Consider the following 9,645-nt stretch of genomic DNA (forward strand, 5'->3'; position numbering starts at 1 on the left):
TATTCATTTGTGTTGTTTTTTTTATCTGGTGTGTGTGTGTGTGTGTGTGTGTGTGTGTGTGTGTGTGTGTGTGTGTGTGTGTGTGTGTGTGTTGGAAAAATGGAGGGGTGGGGGAGGCCAGAGCAGAGTATAGCACTTCAAACCACTGCCTTCAAAGGAATTCCCTCTCCCACAGATTTCCTTTATCCTCTCTCTTCTCCACTCCACCTCTCTCTTTCTCTCTGTCTCTCTCTGTCTGTCTGTCTGTCTGTATTCTCTCTCTCTCTCTCTCCTACTCTGGTCACATCTTTTTACCTTCTGGTTGTATTTCTGGTCCATCACAGCTGGCAAACGGGACCCACTTAGCTAGATTCCGCTCTCTTTCTGCCCTGGGTTAAAATTAGGGTTAACTAGTGCTTTCAGTCCAAAAGAATTATGCACAACTATTTAATTCTGAAACTGTCTATGCACAACTATTTAATTCTGAAACTGTCTATGCACAACTATTTAATTCTGGAACTGTCTTCGTCAATACATCATTCTCTGTGCCCATATTCTTCAGCCTTTTGGATCGAATATGTCCAGGCATCTTCAGGTGAACGGATTTTCTTCTGGCCTTCCTTTTGTTACATCTGCTGTGGAATAAAAACTCTGGCAGTCTCCCAATTCTGACTTTTTTTTTTTGTTTATTTGCTCATAGGTATTTTACATCACGCTTCTCACTTTCCTCTACATTCCTCTCACTTGTTATTCTGTCCCCTCTTTCCTTAATATCTCAACATGTACATCTCTGATTACTTTTAACTTAGCACTTTTTTTTTGTCATATCGTGCTGTTATTACACCGCATTTAGTATGTATGCCTGTATATGAAGCTTTATTTCTGACATTAAGTAATTCTCTTTTCTCAATCCATTTCGACAATTCTAATTTCATTTAGTTTGAATTTGTACCATCTGTCATTCCTTATAAATCTAACCTCCGCAAGTGCAAAATATCCGCTGCCTAATAATCTTCAATTTCGGAAACTCTTATTCATGTATAATAATATGAGTCATGCATAATATACGAAATCGGACGCACTGTTCATGGGTAGACTGCCAGGGTACGATAATGACACCTTCAGACTCGTGCGCCGCGACTATAGTGTTTATCTCTCTATATATCCATCTATTGCCAGACGCCTTAATCCCTTATACGGGGTAGCCACAAACAAATCGCCTCCACGTCACCCTGTCCCCGGCCATTTCACTGCCCTGCTCCCAATTCACATCCCCCTCTCTCATATACCTCTCCACTTCATCCCTCCATCTCATCCTTGGCCTTCCCCTCCCTGTCCCCCTCCACCTCACTCACATACACTCTCCTCGTCAGTCTCTCACTCTCCATCCTCTCCACATGGCCAAACCACCTCAGTGTGTTTCTCCTGACGCTTCCTATCACATCTACAACCACACCACAACGCTCCTTCACATCCTCATTTGTCAGTCTGTTTCTCCTTGTGACTCCACAGGCTCCTCTCAAATAACTCATTTCCACTGCTCTCTTGACTTGTGTCCCTCCAACAACGTCCAAGCTTCACTTCCAAGCGGGAGAGATGGCAATTTTAGACCAGGTTTGGGTAAAATGAGACTAATGACCTTATGAGTGAAAATATTCTTCATTATAATTAACCGATAAGGTCATCAGTACCAGTAAATCAGCAACGGATGAGAACTGGACCCATGTTTACTTTTTTCTTTTTAAAATCAAATATTAGTCTCAAGGCCCCACGAGAAGTTGGTGCGTCCAGTCTCGGGATGTAGATTTCTGCTCTGTTTACAGTTTTTGCGCACCGTGTTGCTTGTCTTCCCAACTTGATCATTCTTCCATTTTTTTTCTTTTTTTCTTATTTCAACTTAACCAATCCTAATCTAAACTAATCCAACATATTAACTGATTAACAAACTAACAACCTAATACTAAGAAAATATTCCTAACCTAATCTAGACTTCCCTAGACAAGCAGAAAATGCAAAGATGAAAATAATACAAAACAGAAATCAGATCAGGGGACAAGGGGTGATCCAAACCCACAAGGGGTGATCCAAACCCATGGCCACCACGGACAAAATTCCAAGACAAACCCTATAAGGCATGTCGATCGAGCATTTGGGTTACTTATGAACGGCCCGCGACTGAGTTTTCGTCTCGTCATTATGCAATACCCCTCATTCATTGTTTGCTCAAAAATTTTCCTCAACAATGAACCATCTTGCTAAAATAACCTGCCCAGCAATTTTTATTAATTTACAGTATTTTTTGTAAGTCATCTTTGCTCTGTTTCTGACTCCAGACCGACAGTGCTACACGTTACCCTGGAGCCTTTCACCGCCAACAAGTTTCAGGGACGCAATCAATTTCGGCAAACTTTTCAGAAATTTTCTTACGGTTTTTAGTCTTCGGAAATTATGGCGAATAATCGTAGCAAAAATAGTAAAATTAATGAATCAGAAATGTAAGTCTTAAACCAGGGTAGAAAAAATGCACTGTGTCCACGATTTGTCTACGACACTCAAAAATACCCGCAATTTTACTGCGCGAATGTTTATCTTGCCTGAATGTGCAGCGTGGCGGCATGAGAGAGGAAAGAAAATGTTTACCGGGTACACACACATAACACTGTACGTTATAAAAGACACACACACACACACACACACACACATTGGTCCCCGCCTGCCCAACGAGGACGTAAAGAGACATTTTCGTATGAACGGATCTAAAAACTCAGTGTTTACATATCCTGCAACCCGGCCATGTGCGCTGGTCCCTCGATTTTTGTGTCAAAGATAAATATTTGTAGAATCCACTGCCTCGTTCCAGGATATGAGAGAGAGAGAGAGAGAGAGAGAGAGAGAGAGAGAGAGAGAGAGAGAGAGAGAGAGACTGTGTTTATTTGTACTGTCTGTGAGCGTGAATCAATGTGCATATCTGTGTGCGATGGAGCGGTGGTAAGGTTGTGAATGGGATAGGTCTTTGGCTGACTGCTGGTGAGTCGGTACAAAATTGCAGTGAAAAAAGCGGCAACAGATTATAAAATTAAGGCATGATCTGATTTCATTATTTCATTCATCTTTTTGTTTACATTTAGTCGTTTGTCTGATGAACTGCCTGCCCGTGTACTGTACCTATACTTCTGCCTGGTATTGGGGAGGGACGCCTTCATGTGGTTACACTGATATAACCAGGCGGCTCATCTGCCTGGTTATACAAACGTCCTTCAGCTACTTCCGTATCCCCTTAAGAGCGTATGAAGGATTGGAGGATGGTGCAACTTCAGTCCGCAGTCCACTGGGTTCACATTTCAGATGAACCTACGGCTATTACTACTACTACTACTACTTAATTTTCTGTATTTTTGTCCCATTTAACTATTCATCTGCCAGTGTATCAGCTTCTGTCAATCTTTATTTTAGTACCTCATTTTTTTACGTTTCTCTTTTGGTTATATAGCAGTTCTCTCTCTCTCTCTCTCTCTCTCTCTCTCTCTCTCTCTCTCTCATACTAAATGTTTGCCATACCTTAAAGAATTTCGATAACTGTTTCTCCAATACCGGATGATATCGTGGTTGCTGCGACAGGTGGGAGTAAAGGGACAATGTGAGGCCTGCTATCACCCTCCACGGCAGAAAGGCAGCCACTAGCAAATATTCGTCGACTAACCGCAGCCAGCACAGTATTCAGTAGTTTTCCTTCCTCATCAGGCGACAGAGCGTATCCTTGCATCTCGTATCCCTTTCCCTGCGTGCTTCATAATGCTATCACGCAGAAACAGTTCGTATAACGCCTTTCTCTCTATCTATTGCCAGACGCCTTATTCCCGTCACCTGTTCCCCCGCCATTTCATTGCCCTGCTCCCAGCTCACACCCCCCTCTCTCATATACCTCTCCACTCTCATCCTTTACCTCCCCCTCCCTCTACCCCCCTCCACCTCACTCACATACACTCTCCTCGTCAGTCTCTCACTCTCCATCTCTCCACATGGCCAAACCACCTTAATGTGTTTCCCCTAACGCTTCCTATCACATCCACATCCACACCACAACGCTCCTTCACTTCCTCATTTGTCAGTCTGTCTCTCCATGTGACTCCATTTCATTGCCAGAAAAAACAGGGAACTTTCATTGAACTTTTGCTCATAACTGTACCTGATGGCTCCCACGGAAAATGTCAGATCCCGTGAAGGCTGTCAGTTTGCACCGAGGCAGCAGTTAGGATGGAGGCTGTCATTTCGAACGGCACCTGTCAGTTCACATGGAAGCTGTCACATCCTACAGAACTTATTATTCTGTATTTAATCTGTCAGCTGGTACGGAAACTGTCAGCCCACATAAAGACTGTCAATTTGAAGGCTGTTAGTATACGTGAATTATACTAAATATCTAAATATCGCATTACGGTTAAGAGTCCATTGTACAAGAAATACTCCGATATCAAGTCATATCTGCCTTCCTTTCATTACTCCTGAGAATTCTTGAACTGTATATAGTGGAAGACGTAGCCAGGAAGACGACGAGCTCACACGGACAGTTTCATTTAAATCTAACAAATAGCATAGGAGGAATTAAAGCACACACACACACACACACACACACCACCTTTCACATTCATACACGCAGATCTATCATCCTCAGTTAATCATGACTGGAAACAATCATTTTAAACAACAGACACGGTATAAAATGTAACTGTTCTGATCGGTATTGTGTGTGTGTGTGTGTGTGTGTGTGTGTGTGTGTTGCAGTTGCCAGTATCAGCAAGCAGCATAAACATCAATTTCCAGTACTTACTTGGAATACAACTACAGTACATAGGCAGCGAGGTCCTTTGAGCATTATTTTCTGCCCACCAATAATACGGTGACATAAGAACCAGCATTACAAAAAATCAAGCGCTCTTTTGTTCAGGGTACTAATAATTCTGTGTTTGTGATGGTAAAGTTTCTTGTAATATACGGTGAGCTCCTCTTTTTTTTATGCAAGGAAGAAGGAACCAAAGGCCAGGAGCCCGCAAACCGTTCCTTCCAAGAAAAAACTGAAACAATACAAAAGAGAGCCAAATTCAAGATCCGTTCATTTCGAGATGCCTGGACACACTGCGTTTGAAAGACTGGAGATCACAGGAAGTAGGAAATACAGACAGAGGGAGACAGTTCCAGAGTTGACCTGTTGCATAAATGAAGGACTGGGAGTAACGGTTAACTCTTGCGTTAGAGAGTTGGACAGAAAAGGAATAAGAGTTTGTTGGTAGACGGGTGCTTGGGAGGTCGACTGAATAATTATGAAGGTGTGAATGGTTTTATTTTTTTATTGATTGTTAACTTGCGTTCATATACACACACATCTGAAACCACACTGAGATGTTTACAGATTACTGAAACTTGCTACTCTCTCTCTCTCTCTCCAACCTTTGTCAGTTCACCTTTTTTCCTCTGTACACTATCTTCCTCTTGCAGTTACCTCTCTCTCTCTCTCTCTCTCTCTCTCTCTATACTCGGTCCTTTCCCCCTTCTCAGCCTCTGCATCTCATTACACGCTCCTTCCGTTTCAATGTATCCTTCATCATTACTCCCTTAATTCTAGTTCCTACTCCGGGATGAAACACTTCCCTTCCCCGCCTCTAATCCCCCTCTCCCTCCCCTTCCTCATCCCTCCCTTTCTGTCCTCCCTTCACCACATTTTCCTCAGTCACCGCCTTCTTCTCTTCCTCCATAAATATTGCATCCAGCCCCTTACTTTTACGATAGTTTGTCTTTGCTCGTCCACGATACTACGATATTTATTTCAGTTGCTCCTTAAATCTTTATCTTTAGTGTTAGTCTGGGTAGTCTGGCATTCCGTGAGCTGGGGGGAGGGCAGCGAAATGGCGGGGGACAGGGCGACACGTAGGCTATTATTTTTTGTGGCCACCCCTTGCGGATTTAAGGCGTTTGGCGATAGATAGAAAGATAGATATATAGATTCCGGTCTTCCGTAATGTACTGACGCCTTCTTCTCACTGGTTTCTCTCCTACTGACACGTAAATTTCATGCCAAGCCACTGCGTTCACCCTCACTGTGCGATCTTCCAAATATCACCCACGCCGCCAGTCACTTCCCGTAGTTAACCCTTAAGTCACTAAAGAAAACGGCGATCAATACGTATCCTCAACTGAAAGTACGGCTTGTATTATTATTATTATTATTATTATTATTATTATTCACTAATTTTAAATGTCAGGACCAACCTGCCTAGTCCCGGGCTCCTACGCTTCTCATGGGGCAACGTAGGATTGGATGATGGATGGATGGATGATGATGATGATGATTATTATTATCATTATTATTATTATTATTAGTAGTAGTAGTAGTAGTAGTACAAGGAAGAAGGAACCAAAGGCCAGGGACCTGCAAATTGCTCTCTCCACGAAAAAACAAAACAAGATAACAGAGCGCCAAATTCAAGAGCCATTTACAGTATTTCGAGGTGTCTGCAATATCGAAGAATAAAAACAAAAATACGTGATGTGGGAGCTTCAGGGCCCTTGTGTTAATGTCCTTGGTGTGGTATGATGCGGGAGGGTGATTCTTTGTGGTGTGGTGTGGTGTGGTGTGGTGCGTTGTGTTGTGATGTGGTATGGTGTGGTGTGGTGTGGTGCGTTGTGGTGTAGTGTGGTGTGGTGCGTTGTGGTGTGATGTGGTGCGATTCGTTGTGGTGTGGTGTGGTGCGGTGTGGTGTGGTGTGGTGTGGTGAGGTGAGGTGAGGTGAGGTGAGGTGTGGTGTTGTGGTGTGGTGTTGTTGTGGTTTCACTAAAGTCTACGGCAGTCACACACCTCACATCAGAAAACCATCAGTGAGAGACAGAAATGGCTGATTTAGACATGCTTTCCCATCTTAGAGAGAGAGAGAGAGAGAGAGAGAGAGAGAGAGAGAGAGAGAGAGAGAAACTTGAATTAACCCCTACCAACTAGATTTAGGTCACTTAAGGCAGACAGTCAAATTTTGCTGATTCCAAGTCTTCGCCTAGAATAACTCGATGATATGTGGGGCTCCAGCTGTACTGTGGGGTGAAGAGGCACAAGGGTTTAAACGGAGGGTGGGCGAGGGAGAAGGGAGAGGGTAGGGAGGTGGAAGGCAGGGTGAAAGGAAGAAGGGAGAGGGAGGGAATAAACATGTACAGAAATGGAGGAATGAGGAGCAGGAAGATGGAAGGGAAAATGAGGAAGGAGTGAAGGAAAATGAGGAAGGAATGAAAGGGCAAAGGAAAGACGAAGTAGAGGAGGCATATTGGGAGGATGAAGGAAGTAGGAAAGTGGGAGGGAATTCTGAAGGGAGGAGAGAGAGAGAGAGAGAGAGAGAGAGTGTGTGTGTGTGTGTGTGTGTGTGTGTGTGTGTGTGTGTCGGATCTAAGTTCATATAAGTTATACGAACGTAGATCTGAAGTTGTGAACCATCTGTTATATGATATAGCAGATGGCTCACAACCTCACACAGGTTTCATAACGGCATACTTCGACCATGTCGCTGGAGAGAGAGAGAGAGAGAGAGAGAGAGAGAGAGAGAGAGAGAGAGAGAGAGAGAGAGAGAAAGCAGCTCATAATACGATGAAAAATCAAATAACTTCCCATAATGAATATTTCTACTACTGTCATATCACTCACTATCCGAAAATTCCATACACACCATGCATGTACTGACACTGTACTCATTTATACTCGATACTCGAACATGGTATCGATACTGCGGGGTTTAAGCGTGGTGTTGGTGGTATTGACTCCAAGCCAACAGAGTTTTGGAGTTTGGACTGTGGAGGGATCGTACTCATAGATTCACTTTCATAGTGGTGGCGTCTCAGTCCAGTACGTCTCAGGAGTCTGTAGTCGGCCAGGACAGAATGGATAGGCAGGAAAGTGAGGAAACTGTTGTGGCTGGAGATGGTTTCATATGTAAAACTAGCGAATTAACGGTTAACTTCCGTTAATTTTTGGCAGAATTAAGTCAAATTAACTGATTAACTTTAACGAAGCTAATTATCTGAATAACGGCTTGATGATTAACGAAGATAACGTTTTTTATTAACTTGCCCACCACTGGCTGGAGGGATGAAGTGGAGAGGTATCTGAGAGAGTGGGGTGTGAGCTGGGAACAGGGCAATGAAATGGCGGGGGACAGGGCGACTTGGAGGCGATTTGTTTGTGGCCACTCCTTACGGGATTAAGGCATCTGGCAATAGATAGATAGATAGATCTGGAATATACCTTGGAGCTGTGGTTGAACCTGAAGTGACGATATTATAAAAGGTGAAGGAGTCCAGGTATCTGAAATTAAAGTGATCCTGTCTAATGTGGTCCTATCAGGCATACAGGATACCAGAGGAAGCTGAAGGCACCGGAACTCTTCGTTAGAGACAAGACATTGGTGTGGAGAGCTATTTTTTTTCTATCTTTAATGGGTTTGAAACATTATATACCAAATTAACTAGGAATCACGGATGGATGCGTGACTAGGAGCGTGTTTTCTAGGGGTGACAGTACCTTGATCAACTGGTTTGGAGTTAGGTTAGACAAAGTTGTGTGGGAAGCTATTTCCTTCTTTCCCGTAAAATTTCCCAGCCTCCACTTTCCCCCCCGGTTTACCTGAACTTCCTTTTCCGTGACAATGTTAAGTTTGGGACAGGGGATTGGGGAAAGCCTTTATCTTTATTATACTTTTCTTTCGCTTTTAGAGTAACAATTTGTGCCTAACAACCTCATTCATGGCACCTCGACTGTATGGATCGTAAGACCTTTTCAGCTACTATATGTCCGTGTAACTCTCTCTCTCTCTCTCTCTCTCTCTCTCTCTAACTTCATTCATGGTACCATCACTGTATGGATCGTAAGACCTTTTAAGCTACTATATGTCCGTGTAACTCTCTCTCTCTCTCTCTCTCTCTCTCTCTCTCTCAGCGTCTGCTATAATGACGGCAGCAGCACGTACGCGGCAAGACAGCGAGTGAACCTGACTGTCTGCTATCAGTCTCCAGGGAGCCACACCAGAGAGGAAGGCCAAGCAGGGAGTCTAATGGCCAAGATAAGGTAACAGCTCCCTAAGGTAAAGCAGGAATTACCTTAGTGTTAAGTACTCCTAAGGGCAGATGGGAGAACGCTTCATTAGGGGAGCGGAACATGGCCCTGAAGAATTTTAAACTGTCCTGAGAGGAGGCTTGGAATCTCTTAGGCTCTAACTTCACCGCTCTCCATGGATAGGACTCTCGGCGCACGACTCTGAGGTTGTCATTACCGTACCCTGGCAACTTACCATTCAAAAGTGCGTCCGTTTTCGTATCATACACGAATCATGTTATACACGAATATTATTATACGCGAACATATTATACACGAATCACATGCGTCTCATATTATACACGAAATCGGACGCACTGTTGAGGGGTAGGTTGCCAGGGCACGATAATAACAAAATCAGATCCATGCACCGCCACTTACAATACCTCTCATTTTGACAGTCTCTTCCTAGACGAGCACAATCACCCAGTAAAGAGAAAGAATGCTGAAATTTATTGTATTGATAGGATTTATTCAGACCTGTTTAGTCAGTCAAAAAAAAAAAAAAAAGTATCATGTGCTATTTACCGAGTAGCCAATGTGAC

Source organism: Coenobita brevimanus, chromosome 6 (genome assembly GCF_032717465.1).
Source record: "Coenobita brevimanus isolate Jiangsu-jjx chromosome 6, ASM3271746v2, whole genome shotgun sequence".
Lineage (NCBI taxonomy): Eukaryota > Metazoa > Arthropoda > Malacostraca > Decapoda > Coenobitidae > Coenobita > Coenobita brevimanus.